The sequence below is a fragment of the Ursus maritimus genome, unplaced genomic scaffold (genome assembly GCF_017311325.1).
Source record: "Ursus maritimus isolate PB19 unplaced genomic scaffold, ASM1731132v1 scaffold_17, whole genome shotgun sequence".
Lineage (NCBI taxonomy): Eukaryota > Metazoa > Chordata > Mammalia > Carnivora > Ursidae > Ursus > Ursus maritimus.
In genome coordinates, this window is record NW_024424119.1 from 19,565,673 (window position 1) to 19,590,333 (window position 24,661).

A 24,661-nucleotide genomic window follows, 5' to 3' on the forward strand; every position below is an offset into this window, starting at 1 on the left:
ACACACACTCTCTAAAAACTCCGTGTGATAAATGCATCAAGAACTCTGCATTTGGAAAACCTAGAAACAATCTTAAATTCAACAGAAATCTAAGATTTTATCGTTTATTGTGCAGTTGAATAATGTTTTTACTTTGCATGACATATGGAGGGCAGCATACATTTCTGAGTTTGGAGGAAATGAAATCTTAATCTAGCCCTGACATCACGTTCCACATTCCATAATCCCCTTTCTCTCTCCCTGTGTCAGAGTTTGAACCATGGCTAAGTTGCCCTGAGTTAAGCTGCTAAATCACATAAAAAATATTTTTGTGGTCTGGAAAAAGTATGTCTTTTGTAACTGAGCAATCTGTTTCCTATTTTTATTAAACTCAAACTCAATTTTTATAGCTTGATGAGCCATTTTACTAATAATAGTCACCAATTTTTTTAGAGTCCCTACTATTTGTCAGACAATATGTTAGTGTGCTCCACACATTTATCAAATGCTTGCAACTCTTCCTAATGGCCCAAGATTACCTTGGCTAGTAAATGCCTGAGGTATATTCTGTATCAGGTCACTGCTTCCACAGCTACTCCCTTACACTCTATAATACTGCCACACATTGTGAGCAAGTAGCCTCCCCATTGTTCAAATCCAGCGAGCAACTACAAAATTAAACTATTTCTTTCAGCACAAACAGATTTTGAATTGTTTGGCAAATAACAATGGAAGAACCTTTTACTGTGAACTCTTAATTCACATGCATGCATAATGGGTGTTTACCCTGAAGCTTTGTATTATTTAATAATTATCTAGTTAAATCACTTTATGTATCAATCTATGAAGTATGGAATAGTGATATTTCTAGCTTCCGTGTTTATGAATAGCTTCCATTGCTCTCCTGCTATTAAAATGTTGACATGTGCACATAAAACAGAAAAAGGTTTCCTTTGAATGCCACATAAATGAAAAATTTAAAAAAAAAAACAAAAAACCTTCACAAAGGAGTTTACGATCCCATCCCACTAGACCTTGATATATACATAAGTCTGCTACCCCCCAAACCTGCTTGTGTTCCAGCTTCCTGTAAAATGGGGATAAGACACACTCAACTTCTCTCAGGTAGAAACGATTTAATGAAGACATGAATGCAAAGCAATTTGGTTTCTTCAGAGCTAAGAATTTTATAAACAAAAGGCATTATCATGATGGTCTTGTTATTATTCTCTTGTGCTATAAAAACCTCCCAAATGCAGCCAAAGTATGAAAAAAAAAAAATCCAACCACATCATTGAAAAAGCTTTTATCTTCTTTGCTCTTCTATCTTAGAAGCATTAGTTTTAAAAATGTCTGATATACCTGACAAGTCAGAAAGAACTATTGTTAGATGGAGAAGTCATCTATGTGCAGGTACTGATCCAACAATAAACCCACTAAAACATAGATGTGGGTAATTGTCAGAATAATTCTGACTCATCTGTAGTTTGCTTGCTTACTGACCCATTAACTTAAATCTGTCTTTTTTTTTTCAAATCAACTTTATGCCGGTATAATTTATGCATAATATAATTCACATAGTGTAACTGTAAAAATCAATGAACTGTGACAGATTTGTAAATCCAAATAATCTCTACCACACTGATCAAGATATAGAATATATTCATCTCATCAGAAAGTTCCCTCATGCTTCTTTGCACAGACCCAGTTTTAACTCATTAGAAATGAGATCTTATATTCAAGGAGATAATATTATCTTGGATTCAAAAATCCAGTGCCTGGATTCCTGCTAAAGGAATGGAGGTTATGGCAGTTGGAAATATCCGTTTTCCTATTATTTTGAGTTATCATTTCCTCAGAAAGGTCTTCCTCATCTAAAGGCCTTATTATTCCTTCTTGTCATACCCCATCTATGCCCTTTATTCCTCTTATCACAATTTACAATTATGTATTTATTGGTGTGTGTGTGTATGCGTGTGTGTGAGTATATGTGTATTTATTTAATGTTTATATCACTTCCTAGACTTGAGGCTTTCCACAAATAGGAATCATGTATCTTTTTTTTTTTTTTCTATTGCTAGTATGTTCTTAATTAATGCCTGACACTTTTCTGGCACATGCAAGTACTCAATAATTATTTTTGAATATACCAATAAATAGCTGATTCATTTATACAACATTTATGAAGTACCTACTATAGCCAGGGGGATTGCATTATACTGAAGAGTTAAGGGTGGAGAAGAATGCCAAATAAGGAGACCCTACTTATGTTGAATCCATGATTATGTTTCTATAAAATAACACCTCAGTTATTACCATCTTTAGTCAATTAAGATATTTGCTCTTTTAATTAGGATTCAGGGGGCACCTGGGTGGCTCAGTCGGTCAAGCATCTGCCTTAGGCTCAGGTCATGATCCCAGGGTCCTGGGATCGAGTCGAGCATCAGGTTCCCTGCTCAGTGGGGAGTCTGCTTCTACCTCTCCCTCTGTTGCTCCCCCTACTTGTGTTCTCTCACTCCCTCTGTCAAATAAATAAATAAATAAAATATTTTTAAAAATTAGGATTTAGCTGCAAATGTGTATGAGGGAAGAAGGGCTACTCTTTGAGAGAGAGTCATGTGGTACATTAAACACATTTTGGAGAAGACTGGCATTGGAGTCAGGTACTCCTGGGTCCTGTCTGTGTTATTCACTAGCTGTTAGTCTCCTTAGGATTCATATAATCTCTCTGACCTATGATTTCTACACTTACAGAGTAGAGATAATAGTTCTAGCCTCATATGGATGGTGTAAGGTTAAATAGTTTGTAAATGAGGGTTTATGTTGTCTAAAGAGGAGAAAATAATTGATAGCCAGTGTGATGGATTAAGCATAAACGTTGGTGTCAGAAAAAACAGAGTTCAAATCTCAGTCCTACTATGGGTAAGAACTGTGATCCTGGCTGAAGTAGCATTTCATGCCTCAATTTCATCATCTCTAAAATAGGAATAGTCACAGTTACTTTATAGGATTCATGTGAAAAGACTTAATGTTTGTAAAATGCCCAGATAAAGACTGCCATCTAGGAGGAGCTCAATAAATGGAGTTAGTACAACATACTCTCATTGTTATCATTAAGCTCTCACTGTATGCATGGTACTAGGTGAGGTACTTGACATCTATTAATTTGAGAACATTTCAAAAGTGGCCACAGATATGCCTAATCTAAAAAAAAAATTAAAGATTTTATTTATTTATTTATTTGTCAGAGAGAGAGAGTGCACAAGCAAGCACAAGAAGGGGGAGTGGCAGGTAGAGGGAGAAGCAGGCTCCCCACTGAGCAAGGAGCCAGATCTGGGGCTCCATCCCAGAACCCTGGGATCATGACCTGAGCCAAAGGCAGATGCTTAACCAAATGAGCCACCCAGGTGCCCCTCTAGAAAATTTTAATTATTCAGAACTGTATTCCAAAAATGTGCATTTAAGAATCAAATACAAAATTCTATAGTGAGTCATTTTCTATTAATTCAGAGCAGAATACCAACATAATGGAATGATTGCAACTGCATCCAAAGAGAAAAAATGTGGATTTGACTATTAGAATTTAAATGAGTAGTTTAATAAATTATTTTTTTCAACTCTAGATGTAGATAACACTCACCCAAAGAGTAAAATTGTGAATGGTGGTGAAGGAGAATATATCATAAGACAAAGCTTAATTTTAAATACAACCTTATGAGGAGATATTTGGCTGATGAATCGCTCATAAAAAGTCTCAGATTAAAACTGCCTGAAATTAAAGGCCAGCAAGTAGCTGAATTAATATTTGAACTCTAGACTATCTAATCTAATGTTTGCCTTCTTTTACTGAGTATTTCTTATATCTGTTCTGCATCTTCTATGTGGCAGGTACTCTTCTAAGGACTGGGGACAGAGCAACGAACAAAGTACAAATAACAAAGCTAAAAGACAACCTTCAGAATGGGAAAAGATATGTGTGAAGACATATCTGATAAAGGGTCTGTATCCAAAAATCTATAAAGAACTCATCAAACTCAACACCCAAAAAACATATAATCCAGTTAAGAAATGGGTGGAAGACATGAATAGACATTTTTTTCCAAAGAAGACATACAGATGGCTAACAGACACATAAAAAGATACTCAACATCACCCATCATCAGAGAAATACAAATCAAAACTATAATGAGATAGCCCTCCACACCAGTCAGAATGGCTAAAATTAACAACACAGGAAATAACAGATGTTGGAGAGGATGCGGAGAATGGGGAACTCTCTTGCACTGTTGGTGGGAATGCAAACTGGTGCAGCCACTCTGGAAAACATTATGGTGTTTCCTCAAAAGTTAAAAATAAATCTACCCTATGACCCAGAAATTGCACTGCTAGGTATTTGCCCAAAGTACACAAAAATACTGATCTGAAGGGACACAGGTACCCAGATGATTACAGCAACATTATAACCAAATTATTGAAAGAACCCAAATGTTCATTGACTGATGAATGGATAAAAAAGATGTGGTATAGATATACATATACATATACATATACATATACATATACATATACATATACATTTACATATAAAATGGAATATTATTCAGCCATCAAAACAAATGAAATCTTGCCATTTGCAATGACGTGGATGGAGCTAGAGTGTATTATGCTAAGCAAAATAAGTCAATAAGAGAAAGACAAATACCATACGATTTCACTCAAATGTGTAACTTAAGAAATAAAATCTATGAACATGGTGGGGAAAAGACAGGTAAACTCTAGAGAAAAAACTGAGGTTTCCTGGAGAGGAGATGGGTGGGGGATAGGTTAAATGGGTGATTAGTATTAAGGACGGCACTTGTAATGAGCACTGGGTGTTTCTGTAAGTGATGAATCACAAAATTTTACTAGTGAAACTAATATTACACCATATGTTAACTAACTGGAATTTAAACAAAAACTTTAAAAAACCCAAAGCACAAACATTATCTTCATGCAGTTCACATTCTAGAATATAGGATAAGAAGACCAATATTTGGTAGAGCACACTTCTATTACTTCATTTAGTCCTTACAGTATTCTGGGAGTTCAGCAGGGCAAATAACATCCCCTTTTCATAGATAAGGAAACAGAGGTTAAAAGTGGGTTACTAAGCTAGCAAACTGAATAGTCAGGACTGGAGCCTACATTTCCTGACTTCAGATCTAGTATCTTGTTAACTGACAAATCAATGAAAACTTCAAATTTTACTTGTACGTTAGAGGAGGAGTAATCATATTAACAGCAATAGAGTGAAATACAAGGCAAGACCAAACATTTATCCTTAAGATGGAAGGGAGCAGTGGTTGGTAACAAAAGGCAGATAAAGAGCTAGAGTGGGATGCAAGGCAAAAATCAATAGTCCTTCCCTCATCCCAAGCAAACAACAAATAATGACTAAGGGGAGTTGGCACATACATGTCCTGTGCCCCTTGGGAGGGACAGCTCTTGGGAAAGGGTTCCCATGCTGCCTGCTGGAGTGCCCCATCAGGATTCAGCTGGGTATCAGGATGGCTAAGTTAGCTGATACATCCTTTACTGGCTCCTGTTTTTTCCTGTCTCACTCCCCACAACCCTACCGATGATTCTTGGGACTACTTCAGAATAAATTCTCTACAGTAAAATCTTTATACCATATTTTCTGGGGGAATCAGAAGTAAGACACAAATCGACTTGCCACAGTAAGAGTGCCCAGCCAGTAGCCTTAGAATTAATGGGTCCATGTCAAAGCCATATCTGATATCTAAAAATCTCTTGCCAATGGAATGTTTCACTCTGCATAGTCTATGAGCCAGTGTCAACCGGGCCTTTTGCCATTAAGGACTTCGCTGTAAGTATTCTCTAAATTAAGGTTTTGCCTACAAATCAAATGGGGATTTGTTTCTTCCATCAACAAAACAGAGTGAGATCACACTGAAGAAGTTTTGCCTCTCCTTTCCCCACTGCCCTCCCACCAATGTTGTCTCTCTCTCCTCCACCTCTTCCTATATTCTTGCCTTTATCTTCCTTTTTCTCCCTCATTTCTTCCTTCCTTCCTTTACTCCTACAGTAAATATAATCTTACCAAAATCATAGCCTTTGGGGAAAAAGATTCTTTTTAGTTAAGAAGGTAGGCAGATAGAGAAGCTGATTAATATCATCTTTCCTCCCTTGATGTCTTTTGTTTTCTAAACCTCTCAGAAGATTTATGGAGGTAGATAGAGGTACCAAGTAAGAAAAAAATTATTAGTATTGAGCTGTACCTAGAGCTCTTTTTTATTACCCAATACAATACACATAGATTCTTATTAAGAAAGAAAATCCTCTGTGAAGCAAATAATCCATTTCATTTTCCAAATGAGCACAGTGTAGCTAAAAGAAAGAACAGAATTAACAATAGAATTCTCAGCCCAAACCCCTTGTCGTTTCCTTCTTTAGGAAAATGAACACAGGTGGAGAATGTATTAATTTCATTACAAGGTAGAAACACTAAACTCACCCCGTCTTTTTGTATTTAACTCCCAATTGGCATAAGGCCATTGCTGTCTCATTCATTAGATTATCAGGGCTCAAACAAACACCTATCTTGGCACTTGGGAACAGAACACACTTTCTTATTTTATTAAAAACAGAATCACTGGCATAAGAAACAATACTAACATGGACTTCATAAAGTCAGTCCCGGTCCCTCAACACAAATAACTGCCCACACAAAGCACACAGTTAAAAGCCCTTGCATTCTATTCCTTGAAGTAAGCTCTATAATCACAAACTAAAACAGGTCAATTATGTGCTCATTAGAAACAAAGGACATAAAAAATAGTCAAATATGCACATAATATATTAATGACAAACCTTATCAATCAAATTCAATGTGAGGTGTGCTGGAAAATATCACTTCATTAATTGCAATATTACCTCAAATCGGCATCCTCTCTCTTATTCAGTGCCAATATATTAGAAGTTTACAAGAAAAAATATGTTTCCATTGCCAAGAAAGTAGATTATGTTACAGGAAATGTATTTCAAAAGCGTTTCAACTGTTATACTGAAGTAGAGGCCAAAGAGATGGACGTAATGCTATCTCTATAATAACAGAAGTGAAATAAAACTTAGGTCCATGCTGTTCAAATTGGGAAGCTGGTCTCCTGAGCATATGTCACATGACAGACGACCTCCCCAGTCAGTGGACCAAACTGGCACATGTCCGAGGATGTCCATCTTGCTCAGTGGTAAGTAATTTAGAGTACTATTTATGTATTAAAAAACACATAAAATGACCCACATTTAAGATTTATGTTATGGCACACTCTACTTCTGACACTAACTTCTCTATTGTTATGGTAAACTAGGCTGCAGTAAAAATATCAACTCAATGGGCACCTGGGTGCCTCAGTGGGTTAAGCATCTGCCTGTGGCTCACGTCATGATCCCAGGGTTCTGGGATTAAGCCCTGCATTGGGCTCCTTGCTCAGAGGGAGCTTCTCCCTCTCCCCCTGCTTGTGCTCTCTCTCACTCTCTCTCTCTCTGTCAAATAAATAAATAGAATCTTAAAAAAAATCAAAGTTATAATGACTCAATACACTAAAAGTTTACTTCTCATGCAAACAATAACCACATAGAAACAGGGTGAAGTTGAAGGCAAACTTTTTATAACCTCTTGAGATAAAATATTAGCATTCAGGGAAGTTTTGTAATTATAGTTGGTCCATTTGGGCTATAGCCCAAACCTCTGGAGGGCAAGTTCACTACTCCGGCATTGAGAACTTTTTTTAGAAAAAACTGAAAGAAGTTACTGAGCTTGCTTATTACTGACTGTAGGAATTTCAGCAAACTTTTGCTCTTTGCATATAAAAAGTTAACATTAGACCTTGAATTTGGCCCTTTGTTCTTCAATATTTAGATTTGTCTGGTAGAGCCAGAAGTGCCTTCTGCATCAGATTCCTATCCACTAGTCTCAGTTCAAACATACATTAAAAATTAAATTAAGTTAAATTAAAAATGTCCATTGGGCAGCAGGAGACTGAGGGAGAGTCAGCTAACTACCATAATTCACATTGAACCTTGAGTTACATAATAGAAAATTGAGAATCCCATCCAACCAGGTCTGCAGCACTTCACTTCAAAGACTCATTTCCTTCCTCTCTGCAAAATGTGGTAGCCTGACTATTCATTCAACAGACACTTACATAGAAATTACTGGGTGCCAAGTGCTGTTCTTAGCACTTTTCATGTATTGACTCATTTATGGCATAGGTCTGGGTTATAAGTGCCATGAATAATGTGGTAGGTAGATGGGAATTGATGGTTCTAGATAATCTAGTCAGGATATATAATTACTTTTTTTCATATTTTATGTGTTATATTTGGAGTCAACTGTTTAATAGGAGTGGCGTTTGAGTGATCTTGCCTAAATTAAGGGACAAACCATGTAAATCTCTGAATGAACACTTCCTCACGCAGACAGACCAGCAAATGTGAGGCTCTGAGGTGGAAATATGCTTGAAGTGCAGGGAACTAGCAAGTTGGTCAGCTACCAGAGGGAGCTAGCACAGAGATTAGCTAGCAGAGACTAGAGGAATAGGTGAGATCAGAGAGGGAAGGAGTTTGGCTTTTCTCTGTATTTGGTGGAAAACCAAAATGACTTGCTAGCCTTCCTAACCTAGCCTACTCTTTTACCTGATCCTGATAAGAATTTACATATGTAAATTTTTAACAATTTTTAACAATGCCCTGAGTCTTTCATCTTTGTTTATACATTCTTCTCAGGAAATGTCTGTCTCTCCAACAGCCTCATCAATACATCCTTCCTCATAAGCCTAGACTTAATTTTCTAAGAATTCTATCATTTGGCATCTAGTAAGTCTTTATAATATGTGTAATTCATACTAACTCCTATGGAAGAGGCAGCAAAAGTAGAATAGGAGCCATAGGCTTCAAGATCTTCTTGGGAGAGTAAGATATATAAAAATAAAAAACCCTTAGATCTGTGTAACATAGAATATAAGTCTACTATGGAGGACATTTCCACATTAGCTAACTTAAACCACGAGAACATAATGCATTCCATTACTTAGATTAGCTTCAGCATTTAACAGATATGCTCTGTTATGTGTTAGCCCATGTTGCCTTTATTCTTTTTTCTAAAGAAAAAGATAAAAAGTATAGATTTTGACTTGTGACAAAACTGGATTGCAGTCCCAGTTCTAGGGTCATTTCTTCCAATAGGCACTAAAGTCAAAGTGCCAAAAGCAAAAGGTGTTTTAAGACCAGACGAAAAAAGAAGAAAAAATGTTGGTTCCAATATAAAAAAACTGAAAATAATAAGTATGTAATGCAGCATCTCCAAAATATATTATTCTCATTTATATAATTGTTAAATTTGATACCCACAAAAATTATTATATTTGAAAAGAAGTTTGGCAGTAATTACTAAATATGCCCCAAATCTTTGAGAAATCACAGCCAATCATAAATTAAGTGGAATACTTTTAATTAAATAATTTCAAAAACAAACTTGAAAAACGTTTACAATTTTTATGGGTAAAATTCTATGTAATGCGGGATATCAACATATTTTAATTTGCATGCTGTAATACAGATGGGTCCTTCAAAGTGAGGAGTGCCAAAACCTATGACCTCTCACAGCAGCTCTACAGGGCTCTGACACTTGCTAGCTGGGTGAACCTGGAGGCATCACTTCTCTGACCCCCTTTTCTCTTACTACAAAATGGAAAACAGAATATTTGCCTTATTAGTTGATTCTGAAAAATAGAAAAAAAAGACATACAAATCACTTGAAATTATGTTGAACACCTAGCAGAACACTCAATAACTGGTTCCTATTATTTATTATTATTATTATTATTATCATCATCATCAATCATTATCTATGTCTGTTTTAAGTGCATTTGCCTCATGGTTCCCATAAAAGCTGTCATCTTATCAAACTGTAACCTTTGTACCCCTTCATAGCATGTAGTGCTGTTAAACATGTATGCATTCCAACAGGCTTTAATAAATGACAAATTGAGTGACAAGTCATAAGTTGGAAAGAATAGAAAACTATTGCTGGAGTTAAATTTGTGTGTTAAAGAATGCTGCCATAAATGCCCGGTTGGGGTCTGAAACAGAAAAGGTCAGTCGGTGCTGTGATTATCCATAAAGGCTGACCAGGAGCTGGAAGGGGAATATTTGCATGGCCCATGTTATGTGGTGGTCAGTCCATTTTACTCTACAGCTGATAACAGGATAGGTGATATATACAGAGACTGTGTTATCTGGCTCAGTACCTGGATTTAGAAAGTGCTTAATAAATGGGTTGATTTTATTAGCTGCAAAGCACTAATGATAATTTAATATACAAATCCATTCATTTTACTTTCTAGCACAAGTTTAGCAGAAATCCTTTTCTTAATCTTGTTATGAATAAATCTTTCGTAGTTATTTCCTTTCTTTGGCTCTCTTTTCCAGAAATCTTGATTAAATAATTTGATTTGGAGTAAGAGCTGGTGTAGGTATAGTTATGGCTAAAATGTAAAATAATATGTTAGCTGGTATTAAAATCTATTCAGAAAGAGTTAAGCTATAAAGGTAGAAGAAAATGTAGTGTTTTGAATATGCAGTTGGGGATAACAGACTATTCTTGTAAAACCTAGAAGCATGCAGAGAAGTAGAAATCTCTGCCATAAGTTTGTTAGAGCAGGTAAGACAGTGAGTGAGAATCAGATTGAGAGGGAGAAGGCTTAAGGAGAGGGTATGCACCTTTTGCTATTTTTTTTGTTTCTATAACGTGAGTTTTTATTATATTTTTATTCATTCAGGAAATTTCTTTTTTGAAGGATGGCATGCAAATAGTATCTAAGAGATAGACTAAGTCAAGTATCTCAGGGACCATCATTTCCAATGTTCCAATGATCAAATCATGGTGATATTACTTGTAACAATCCTCTTCTCTCTTAAATTCAAATTCCCTAAGGCACAAAATTCATGGACACTCTGATTCTACCTCAGTTCTTCCGGTCATGGTCCAAAAATCAAAGTAGTAATCATAGAAGTATTCCTGCCTTTGTAGAAGAGGTGGGATAATATTATTCAAAGGAATAGTGTCTGAGTTTTGGAGAGCTTGGCATCATCGTCTTATTTCCTTCACTACAATGGGATTAGCTCATTCAGATGGCCTACCCAAGAAGAACCTTTACTGAAACAAATTTTCTGAGACTGGACCTAATACAGTTACAAATTGCATTGTTCTGCAGGTATGAGGAACTTAAAAAAATGGGCACATAAACTGGCCAACCTATCTGCTGGAAACTCAGGCAACATAAAGCAAAAGTCTTATGTGTTCACATAAATTTTAAACCAATTCTAGGAATTTATCCTAGGGAAATAATTTTAAAAAATTATGAGTACATTTTTTACCACAGCATTAAATATGAAAGTGAAAAACTGGGAAGTATATAATTATTGACAGTGCTAGACTGGTTGAATAAATTATTGCTGACTTATAGACTTACATTATGAAATATTATGCAGTCAATAAAAGAAAAAAATTGCATGACTGTCAGAAACAATTACAAACAGAAACATGGGGAAAAAATCATGAGAAAAATTCATAAGAGAAGATACAAAGGACCAGAAAATATTAATAAATGTTTAACCTCAGAGTAATCAGGGAAATGCACATTCATACCTTAAGTGATAACATTGCCACCCAATGTAGACTATGAAATATTAAAGGGTTAGGGCTTCCTATGATGGTCAGGGAAGTTTTCTGATTAGAGCCAGAATAGAACATTAGGAGGAGTTTCCAGGAAGGCAGAATGAGGAATTATTTTATTTATTATGTTAAATTATGGAATTTAACTTAAAGACACCTAAGATTCATTCTATTTCCAGAATTCTAAGATTCTACTTCAGATACATTTACACAAGAACATTTTTTAAAAAGATTTATTTATTTAGTTTAGAGAGAGAGAAAAAAAAAAAAAAAAGAAGGAAAGAGGGGCAGAAGAAGAGGGAGCGTCTTGAGCAGACTCCGTGGCAAGCATGGAGCCCAACACAGGGCTTGATCTCATGACTTTGAGATCACGACCTGAGCCGAAACGATGAGTCTGTTGCTTAACTAACTGCACCACCTAAGCACCCCAGAAGAAACATTTTAAAGTGATCTCCATAATAAACATATTAGAAGTTATCCCCTAAAGAATCACTAATATAAGTAATGATGTAACCAATACTATACTTGGATTAGAACTTAAGTTCATAAAATTGAAACAAATAGTCTATGGCCCAACAAGAGCAGTCAGTTTAGTTTTGGAGACTTATTTTGTGAGAAGCAGGTAGTCACAGCCTATGCATCCATGTGGACACAATGCGGCTGGACTGAAGAACGTGATGGGGCAGCTGAAGCAGAGTGGCTCTATTGTGACCCTTTGGCTCCAGAAAGACCAACCTAAGATACAATCACATCTTTGAACAACAGCCTATTTTGTGAAGATAATTTATTTGGAGTCAAAAGACGTAGATCCAAGTGCCACCTCTGTCTTTTATTATCTGTGGGCACTTACACAACTCATGGATTTTTCCTGAATCCAGTTTAGTGTTGTGCAGGAACTGGTTCATATCAGCTTGTGGGAGCCAATTGTGAACATCTCTTTCCAAGTCCCAAGCTCAGTGATGTTACAGTAGTAGCTTGAAATTAGTCCTGATGGGTATGTTTATATCACAGAAACTAGCAACCATGGCTCCTCCCCTCCAAAAGAGGTTCTTGTAAACATGTACCAATAAACCACTGACTTAAACAATGGGTTGTTGAAGAATTACAAACAGTAGGACTAAGGGATTTAAAATATCTTGTAAAACACAACATGCATTTGTTGTGTTAAGGTTTTGTCAATAACATCACTCTATGCACAGCGTTTTGCTAGCTCAAACCTCGAACAAATAGCTGTCAAAGGCATTCTTTCTTAAGTTGAGAGAAGAGGATAATTAATGAAGGCTTTCTAGAACTCAAAACTTTATGCAGGTGCAGGAAAACATGAACAGAGGATAGGACATAAGAGAACAACCTGAATTAGGGAAAGGGAGCATATAAAGGGTTCTGAAAAAAATAAATCAGGTGAAAATATGAGGGTGCATGAATTCGAGGCAGAACTACAAATAATATAAAAGGTATCTTTTATTTATTTTTTTAACATTCTAGAAAAGCCTGATGAAATCTTTTGAAATCATTTTTTTCCCTTTATTTCTTTCAATGATATTGAACCAAGGTGATGGTTCCTACCAAAAATGAATACATAAAAATGTGTTTGCATTATTAACAATCATATACACAATATTCATGCATGAAAAGACAAAATATAATATTGGGATGTTTTATAAGGAATTATGTATGTAAAGGGTATGTGGTGATGAATTAAGATTTCAAAGTGTTCTTTAGACTGAGAAAGCATGATGAGGGTTGAAGAAGAAGATGGAAGATTTTTGGCACTTAAGTGACCAAAGGCCTCACTAGGGAAACATAAGTAATTCTAAAACATACCCACATGGATATAGTCAATGTCATAATGCAGCCTGGGACGCCCCCCCCCCCAACCTTTTCTGTTTTCTCCTTTTATGAGCACTTATAACCATACAACTAAAGAAAAAATAAGGACTTGCTATCAGCATTATGAAACAAAAAGCAAATCTTATTTCTCTTATTTATAGTTCTTCTTTCTCTGCTTCTCCCCATTTATTAGTATGTAGAAAGAGGAATAGTCATGAAGGATAAATTTCATATCGTATATAAACATAACTCAGTATAGAAGATAAAACATTTTTTAAAAGTGAAATTAGAGTATTAAAATCATCATCAAGGTGTCAAAAAATAGTAAGTGATAAATGCAACAAAAATCACCATACCTGGGGCACCTGGTGGTTTCAGTAGGTTGAGCATCTGACTTTTGGTTTAGGCTTGGGTCATGATCTCATGGGTCATGGGATCAAGCCCCCTTCAGGCTCTGCACTCAGCCAGGAATCAGCTTGAAGATTCCCTCCCTCTGTCCCTCCCCTAACTTACACACTCTCTTTTTCTCACACAAATAAATAAATCTTTAAAAGAAAATCACTATCCCTGATTATTTTACACATTTTTGCCATGAATAATCTTATTAGTAGATCCTTCAACTTCCCACCTCTCACTCCCCCAGCCCCTATTCCTCCCCATTTCTCTCTCTGTTCCTCCTTCCCTCCTTCCTTCCTTCTTCCTTTCCCCAGTAAGTCATTGCTTTCCTTCATTCTCTTAGCCAACCTATCATCTGTTTAGTTCAGAATTACCTTTATAAAGTTCATTTTATAAGACACAGATCTGATTATAATACTCTGGGTTGAAAACATGATATTACATACACAATAAGAGCCAATCCTCCCCCAGATGTATTTTAGGTCATCTTTCCCATTGCATTTCTTCCCTCTTCTTTCTCAGTGTACCCTAAACTTCGGAAACAAATCTGTGAAATAGTTCCCACACGTCTTACACTTCCAGCCTCCACTGAGGAGGCAGAATGTGTAGCAGAAAAAGCAGAGTAATTAACATAATCAAGATAACAAACCTTTCCATCATTCTTGAAAGATTCCTCATGCCCTTCCATAATTCCCTCCCTAGCCCCAGAGAACTGTGAATCTGTTCTCTGTTACTATATAATCATCAGATGAATCAGTATACTTCATGAAGAAATTCCCTGGGAAAAAGGAGAGAAAGATAGTGGTGGAGGAGAAGGACCTTAGGCTCATCTCCCACAAACACAACTAGATTACTATCAAATTATCCTAAACACCCCAGAAATTGACCTGAAGATGACAGAACAAACTCCATAACTAAAGGAAAGAAGAGGCCATATTGAAGAAAGTAGGAAGTGTGGAGACATGATCTAGGAGAGAAACGGATCATGGGTGCTATGGAGATGAGGGAGCCATGGTCATGGAGAAAGGCAAGAAAGAGAGGATACAAGGGGAAAGCAACCCCAAAGCCATTGGCTTGGAAAATGAGAGAAGCTGAATTTCCTGAGTTCTTGCAACCAGTGGGGTTGAAAGCCTGGTGTTTTAATGGTCAGCGGGTTTGGCTGAGATAGAGCCTGGAGGGTACTGCACTGTTACTGGAAAGAAGGGAGGCAAACAACCCAGGGGCAGATAGCATGGAAATAGCAATCTGAAGAATACCTGTGGCACACAGTGGGGGATTATTTGCTCTTTTCGGAGCTCATCCCTGAGAGACAGCATTCACACAGATGCTTTTCCAGGAACAAAAGAGATGGCTTGTGCCATTTCTTTCCCTCACCCCTCAGCATAAACACAAAGCCAGCTGTGGGAAGCAGGGCAGCATGGACACTGGCTGTCTAACTTGGAAGAGGAAGCAAGAAAATCTTAAGCAGCTTCCACATTCAGCACAGAGCCCAAATGGGGCTCAATCTCACGACCCTGAAATCATGAACTGAGCCAAAATCAAGAGTCTGAAGCTTAACTGACTGAGCCACCTAGGCACCCATATGTCTGTAACTTACAAGGGAAGACACATAAGTCTAGCTGCAGATCTCTCAATAGAAACCTGGTAAGCCAGTAGGGAGTGGCATGATATATACAAAGTACTGAATGGGAGAAATCTGCAGCCAAGAATACTCTATCCAGCGAGGCTATTATTCAGAATAGAAGGAGAGATAAAGAGTTTCCCAGACAAGCAAAAACTAAAGGAGTTCATGACCACTAAACCAGCCCTGCAAGAAATATTAAAGGGGACTCTTTGAATGCAGAGGAGAGACCAAAAGTGACAAACACAAGAAAGGATCAGAGAAAATCTCCAGAAACAATGACAAACTAGTACTGAAATGGCACTAAGTACATATCTATCAATAATTACTTTGAATGTAAATGGACTAAACACTCTAATCAAAAGACACAGGGTGTCAGAATGAATAAAAAACAAGACCCATCTTTATGCTGCCTATAAGAGACTCATTTTAGATCTAAAGACACCTGCAGATTGAAAGTGAGGGGATGGAGAAATATTTTTCATGAAAATGGATGTAAAAAAAAAGCCAGAGTAGCAACACTTATATTGGACAAACTAGAGTTTAAAACAGAGACTGTAAAGAGAGAAAAAAGGGCACTATATAATCATAAAGGGGACAAACCAACAAGAAGACAAACAATTGTAAATATTTATGCACCCAACATAGGAGTACTGGAATATATAAAACAATTATTAGCAAACATAAAGGAACTAATTGATAATAATACAATAATAGTAGGGGACTTAAACACCCCACTACATCAATGGACAGATCATTTAAACAGAAAATCAACAAAGAAACAACAGCTTTGAAAGACACACTGGACCAGATGGACTTAACAGATATATTCAGAACATCCCATCCTAAAACAGTAGAATGCACATTCTTTTCAAGTGTACTTGGAATATTCTCCACAATAGATCACATATTAAGTGACAAAACAGGCCTCAGCAAATACAAAAAGACTGAAACCACACCATGCACCTTTTCTGACCTCAATGCTATGAAACTAGTAGTCAATCACAAGAAAAAATTTTGGAAAGACCACAAATACATGGAGGTTAAAGAACATGCTACTAAAAAATGAATGGGTCAACCAGGAAATCAAAGAAGAAATAAAAAATACAAGGAAACAAGTGAAAATGAGAACACAATGATCTAAAACCTTCGGGATGCAGCAAGAGTCCTAAGAAGGAACTATACAGCAATACAGGTTTATCTCAAGAAGCAAGAAAAATCTCAAATAACCTAAACTTATACCTAAAGGAGCTAGAAAAAGAACAACAAATGGAGCCAAAAGCCAGAAGGAAGGAAATAATAAAGATTAGAGCAGAAATAAGTGCTAAAGAACTGAAAGAACAAAAACAGAAACCCAATAGAACAGATCAATAAAACCAGGAGGTGGTTCTTTGAAAAAATTAATAAAATTGGTAAACCTCTACCCAGACTTCTCAAGAAGAAAAGAGAAAGGACCCAAATAAATACAATCACAAATAAGAAAGCAGAAATAACAACCAACACCATAGAAATACAAACAAATATGAGAATATTATGAAAACCTGTAGGTCAACAAATCGGACAACCTGGAAGAAATGGATAAATTTCTAGAGATATAAACTACCAAAACGGAAACAGGAAGAAATAGAAAACTTAAACAAACTGATAACCAGCAAAGAAACTGAATCAGTAATTAAAACCCAACAAACAAAAGTCCAGGACCAGATGGCTTCAGAGGTGAATTCCACCAAACATTTAGAGAGGAGTTAATACTCCAAAAATAGAAAAGGAAGGAAAACTTCCAAATTCATTCTTTGAGACCAGCATTACCCTGAAACTAAAACCAGATAAAGTCTCTACTAAAAAAGAGAACTACAAGCCAATATCCTTGATGAACATGGATAAATGCAAAAATTCTCAATAACATATTAGCAAACCAAATCCAACAATACATTAAAAAAATCATTCACCATGATCAAAGGGGATTTACTCCTGGGTTGCAAGGGGGGGTTTAATATTTGCAAATCAATCAATGTGATACACTACATTAATAAAAGGAAGGATGAGAACCATCTGATCATTTCAGAAAAAGCTTTTGACAAAGTATGACATTCATTCATGACAAAAACCTTTAACAAAATAGGTTTAGAGAGAACATACATCAACATAATAAAGGCCATCTCTGAAAAACCCCCAGCTAATATAATCTCAATTGGGAAAAACTGATAGTTTTTTCTCTACAGTCAGGAGCAAGACAGGGAATGTCCACTCTCACCACTGCTTTTTAATATAGGACTGGAAATCCTAGCTTCAGCAATCAGATAACAAAAAGAAATAAAAGGCATCCAAATTGAAAAGGAAGAAATCAAACTTTCACTATTTGCAGATGATGTGATACTCTATATGGAAAACCTGAAAGACTCCATCAGAAAACTGCTAGAACTGATAAATGAACTCAGTAAAGTCACAGGATACAAAATCAACATGCAGAAATCTGTTGCATTTCTATACACCGATAATGAAGCAATATTAAGGGCCAAAAAATAAGATACCTAGGAATAAACCTAACCAAAGAGGTGGAAGACCTGTACTCTGAAAACCATAAAACCCTGATGAAGGAAACTGAAGATGATATAAAGAAATGGAAAGACATTCCATGCTCATAGATTGGGAAAAAAAATATTGCCAAAATGTCTCTACTATCCAAAGCAATCTACACATTTAATGCAATCCCTACTCAAATACCACTAGCATTTCTCAAAGAGCTAGAACAAACAATCTTAAAATTTGTATGGAACACAAAAGATCCTGAATAGTCAAAGCAACCTTGAAAGAAAAAAGCAAAGCTGGAGGCATCACATTTCTGGACTTCAAGTTATATTACAAAGCTGTAGTGATCAAAACAGTATGGTACTGGCCAAAAAGAGACACACAGATCAATGGAAGAGAGTTGAAAACTCCTAAATGAACCCAGAACTATATGGTCAATTAATCTTTGACAAAGCAGGAGAGAAGAATATCCAATGGGAAAAAGACAGTCTCTTCAACAAATGGTTTTGGGGAAACTGGACAGCAATATGCAAACGAATGAAGCTGAACCATTTTCTTTTACTCTTATACCATACACAAATATAAATCAGGATGGACCAAAGATCTAAATGAGAGACTTGAAACCATAAAAATCCTAGTGGAGAACATAGCTTCTGCATAGTGAAGGAAACAACCAATAAAACTAAAAGGCAACCTATGGAATGAGGGAAGATAATTGCAAATGACATCTCTGATAAAGGGGTAGTATCCAAAATCTATAAAGAACTTACACAATTCAACACCAAAAAAATGGATAAACCAATTTAAAAAATGGGCAGAAGACATGAATAGACATTTTTCCAAAAAAGACATACAGATGGCCAATAGACATATGAAAAAGATGCTCAACATCACTCATCCTCAGGGAAATGCAAATCAAAACTACAATGAGATACCACCTCACACCAGTCAGAATGGCTAAAATCAACAACACAAGAAACAAGAGGTGTTGGCAAGGATGCAGAGAAAGGGGAAGTCTCTTACACTACTGGTGGGAATGTGAAACCACTCTGCCTTGTCTCTCAGTACAGGCAATGTGGAAGTTGCTTTATTTGCAAAAGAAACATTAATTTTTTTTCTGATTATAAAAGTAACACAAGTTTACTGAAGAAAATACAATAAAAAAATTGAAATTGCCTATAATCTCACCATCCAGAAAACCCATTAACATTTTGATGTTCTTATTGTCTTTTTTTATGCAGTTATAGACTGAATTGTATCTGCCTCCCAAATTTATAGGTTGAAGTGGTAACCCTCAATAACTTAGAATGTGACTGAATTTGGAAATAGGGCCTTTAAAGAGATAATTCAGATTAATGAGGTCATAAGGATGGGGCCCTAATTCAATAGGACCGATGTCCTTATAAAAAGAGGAGAAGACATCAGAGATGGAAGTACATGGAGAAAAAGTCACATAAGGACAATGATAAGACAGCTATCTGGAAGCCAAGGAGAGAGGTCCCAGGAAAAACTAACCTGCAGACACTTTGATCTTAGACTTAAAACCTCTACAACTGTGAGAAAATAAATTTCTGTTGTTTAAGACGCAAAAAGAAAAAAACCAGGGCTTTGACAAAAATTCATGTCATCTCCACCACTTAGCAGTTGTGGCACAATGGGCAAGTTTTGTGTTTTGTTTTTTTTTTTCCTTTTTCAATGCCTCAGATTCCTAATGTATAAAACAGAGATGATACACTATCTAGAATTATTGTGAGAAATAAATGAGATAACATATACAAACTGTCCATTAAGTAACTCTAACAACTTGTCAACTTTAGTGATGATAAAGATGATTGCCTCTCCAGATCTGCTCTTTCCTTTCCCTATGGCTCTATATCCCAGGAGGCCGACAGTCATGGACTTAATCAATGAACTCCTTCCTTTTCCTCTGGCTTCTGGTTGTATCAGGCCAAAGGGAGGTGCCTGTAGGAGATGCAATAGTGGGAAGAAAGGGACCTGGGGGTATTTATTCCCAATGCTCACTCTGTTATCCTGCAGGGTAAAGTGTTTGGTTGCATTACTCCCTTCAAAAGCCACAGCTCTTATGATGAAACCCTCTCTCAGGGCAATGTTTCTCTCTTTAGAGTCTGACAGGTCTCTTTGCTTGCCCCTTTGGACTAGGAGTAGTAACTCATGTCATTGGAGTACCTTCTGTCCTGCCTGGATTCTGGCTGGTAACAGTAATGATGATGGTGTTGTCTTTGCCTAAAATGTTATTATTTAAGTTCTTCTAAACCTATTGAGGCCCTACCCAGTCTTTAAAGAATAACTAAAATGCCATTGTTTTGAGGACTTATACCAAAACTCCTGCCCCTCCCTTAAAGAAGAATGACCTTAACTTCTCCTGGGCTCTCAAAATGCTTAAAACTTAAATCTATTTTGGCAAGTAGCAGAGTTTGCCTAATAGTGATCTGGTTCCTGCCTATAAAACTTGAGCCTGTTGGAAATCACACACTGGGTCTTACTCAATTTTACACCTCAGAGCAGTTGGCACAGTGATTCACACATGGACTGTGAAGGTAAGACTTTTGAAATTAAACTGAGTATTTTTCTGAGCATGAGCTCTTTTCTTCCCCTAGTTCTTCATAATAAAGTTGAATTTAGTATCTCTGTTTTCTGTAGTTATCTGATTATCTCTTTACCTAGATTATTCTGGAGACCCCAGAAGTTGACTCAACAAGCTGAAATCTTTTCTCCTAAAAGAACAAGTGAGACTGGGCAATACTTACATAGGAATAACTTATTTTTGCTGATAAACAGTTGAAATTTTTGCCTAACTTTTCTCAAAATACTCCATATTACTCAATTTACTTTTTTCCATAGTATCTTTTTATCTTTCAGTCCATAATAATAACTGAACTTCCTTTCACTCATTATTCACCCATGTTTTTTTTTCTTTTGTATTAAGAAAATGAAATGTTGCTCCTTTTTATCACAAAAAAATTAAGTATATTCTTCAAACAATTTGTGGTAGGAATTTAAGGGGAAAAATCTGCTCATTTTTTTATTGACTTATTTTCTTTTTAATTATTAAGTCCAACAAATACTTTTTCAAACATTTCAAAACTGGAAACCTCACAGATTTTATTTCCTCTAAATTGTGTTACTGGAAAGAATATCCTAATTGTCAGGAACAAATTCTCACAGTGGATTATTGTATATGTGTCACAGTAGAATAAATGTAACTATATTTAGAAGGAAGAAATATTAAGTATGAGAGCCAATACCACTACTGTGTTATTTCAAACTTGGCTGTTGAGAGACTAAGTGTTGCCACCTCAGGATGTATAATGAGAAAGGACTTCATTCTTTCAAAATAATCCAGGGGCATTTGCATCATTTGAGCGCCTACATTCAGGCTAAATTTTGACAGTCTGTTCTTTATGGTAAGCTCACTTTGTATAATGACATGTTGCCACTGTAAATATTGGTAAGGCTGAATTATTTCACCCATAAGGGACTTGCAGTGGCCTCTGGAGTAGCTGTTGAAAGGTATGGAAGAGCATAACTGTTACAACAAGACACTGAGCTGACCTTTTTTTCAGTGCAAAGTGCCAGGCAGACTATACCTTTGGACTTGGCCTGTGAAGTTTGAACTGAGGAATTTCACATGGAGCAGATCAGAGGAGATTCCATTCTTAGTTAGATTAAAAGAGATCGAACTTGATGAGGAGGCAAAGAAAGGCACCTCTTCAAGACAAATCCCTGCCTAGGAAATTTAGGCAGAAGCTCTTGATTAGATTCACTGATACTTTAATTCTCTGTAGGCTTCAAACTTTTTTTTTTAAAGATTTTATTTATTTATGTGACAGAGAGACAGCCAGCAAGAGAGGGAACACAAGCAGGGGGAGTGGGAGAGGAAGAAGCAGGCTCCCAGCGGAGGAGCCTGACGTGGGGCTCCATCCCGGAAGGCCGGGATCACGCCCTCAGCCGAAGGCAGATGCTTAACGACTGCGCTACCCAGGCGCCCTGGCTTCAATCTTTCTAAGAACACTAAATGTGTATTAAGGTAACTTGCATATTTAAGCTATTTTATTTTTTATTCTCCTGTGGGCTCTAGAAACACTGCATCATTATTCAGCATTGATATATTACCATGTGTCCTCCTTCCTGAAATAGAACAGGGTCCTGCCAGAAGAGTGCTCCTTCTGAAACTTCTAGTGCGGTTAAGTCGAAAACTGTGTGTAGATTCTTGTTTTCTCAGGGGAGTCCAGGACCATCACCTCCCCCTATCGGTCTCACTGTCACTTCTAAGTCAATTCACCCATTATTCCTTGTAGCGTGCTCACTCACCAAATCCGTCATCTAACTAGCTCTTCCTTAAGAATGAAAACTCTACTAGATTTATATCTATCATTCTTAACTATTCACATAGTTAAGTAGACACATTCTCTCTGTTTCTCACACACATTCATTGAGAAATAAAAGGGTGATAACAAAGTAGAATTACGACATTATTGTGCTTGATTTAATTGTTCATTGAAGACAGTTTTCGAGACATCTATTTTTAGAACATGAGATAGTTCTCTTTCTACCAAGTTTTTAGCCATTGGCTTTGGGGTATTTTAGACTCCTCCTCCTCACTTCCCATATCCCTACCAATATTTAAGCCTCCCCCTCCTCTGTTATATGACCCCTTTTTCTTCCTTCCTTTACATGTTTTTTTTATTTTTTTACCAACCATGTATAGACTAAAGGTTCACTCATTTCTTTATTCATTGAACCAAAATGCATTTATTAAATGACTGCTGTTGATTGTCAAGGCATCATGGTACTTCATTGCCTATGGTACATCATAGTACCTAATTCCTTTAATCATGCCAACAGCTTTCTAATCATTCTCCATGGCTCTACTTCCTCCTGCACCAGAAATCCATTAAAATCCTTTTTATCTTTTTCTGTTTCCAAAATTTCAATGACATACAATGTACATTGATTTTGATTTATATTCAAGACATCTAGTATGTGGCTACTACCTACCTATCTATCCAACTTTGCCTCCCATGACTGCCAAAGTACTAAATGTATTAAATCTATGATCATTTCTAGCCAGATCTATTAGCATGTTATTCCCTATATGCATTTTCTATTTTCTCACCTCGGAACAATAAAGTTATATTTTTAAATCAATTAAAAAAAAACAGGTGAAAACAACAACTTTCTATCTTCACCAAGATTCTTAGTATGTATGATTTGCTTTGACATTTCTCAGCAAACAGGAGGCTTTTTGCAGCATTTCCCAAGCAAATTGTTCCTCTTGTTATTTCCTGTTTATTCTTTATTCTTTAAGGACCAAATTAAACATATAATTAGGATAAACACGCTTTCAATAAAAAGGTATTGTGAAGGAGCTATTTTAATCCTTTCTTCCCACCAACACCAATCTAAGTAAAAGAAAGCAGACTAGCCAAAACTCTGTCAAATAACAATTTTTTCAACTGCATTGTTTTATTGAAACTTGGATCATAGACTCCATGATGGTTCTATAGTCCAGACAATCAGGATAACCACCAGGAACAACCTCAGTTAACCTCTTAATCTCTGAACTGGGTGCAGGTTACTCACTTAATCTCCAATTACAGGGGTTAATATTATAAGTAAGAGGATATGATATCACATTTTTGTTTCTAGGAATGTGTGTGTGTGTGTGTGTGTGTGTGTGTGTGTGTGTGCATATTTTTAAAATACATTCAGGATGGTTTACTATGATGTATAAACTATCAAGATAAGACAAATAGAAAAAAAAAAGAAGAGGAAAAAGTGAAGATAGAAGAAGAGAAGGAAAAGAAGAAAGAACAAAGGAAGAAGGAAGGAGGGACAGAAGGAAGAAAAATTGAGGCAAAAAAGAATAAGGTAAAAAAGTATGAAGCCAGAATTAGAGTGAGGTTATAGAACAAACCACTTATGATATAAAAAATTAACTTCTTTGTAAATCAGCAAGTTAGAGCAGAAAGGGTAATCACCCATGTGTAAGGGTTTTATTCAAGGTTATTAGTACTCTTTAAGGAATGACTATTTGGAGGCAAATGATTACACCAAATTAAAGGCAAGGATTCAGGTTTCAAAGCTCACCGAGTTCCCTGTGCCAAGATACTGCTCATCACAGAGAAGAGGTTTCTAAGGCCACAGCACAGCAAACAGCATGAGAAATGGAACTTGGATTTGGTGCCAACACTTGCAAATTTTTTTAAGGGTTCCTGCTAATTTGCGGCAGATAGCAAAACAAGTGTGATAGTGTGAAATGACACATGCTAGAGGGAAGGGTGGAAGTGGGGAGAGGGGAAGTTGAAAATGGTTCTATTTTAAGAGGATGCTTAATTTCATTATGATCAACTGTTAGCCTTTTTCTTACAATACTATTTACTGAAACACTGTACTTTTCCAAGTAAGATATGCCTACATTTCACCCATAAAGCCCTGTAGAAGCAAACAGACCGTACAATTCACTCTAATGAAGCCTTCTTACTTGGCCAAGACATCCTAATAGAACAAAAACTTATAAAACAATGTGCATTTGCAATAGTGTACAGGCA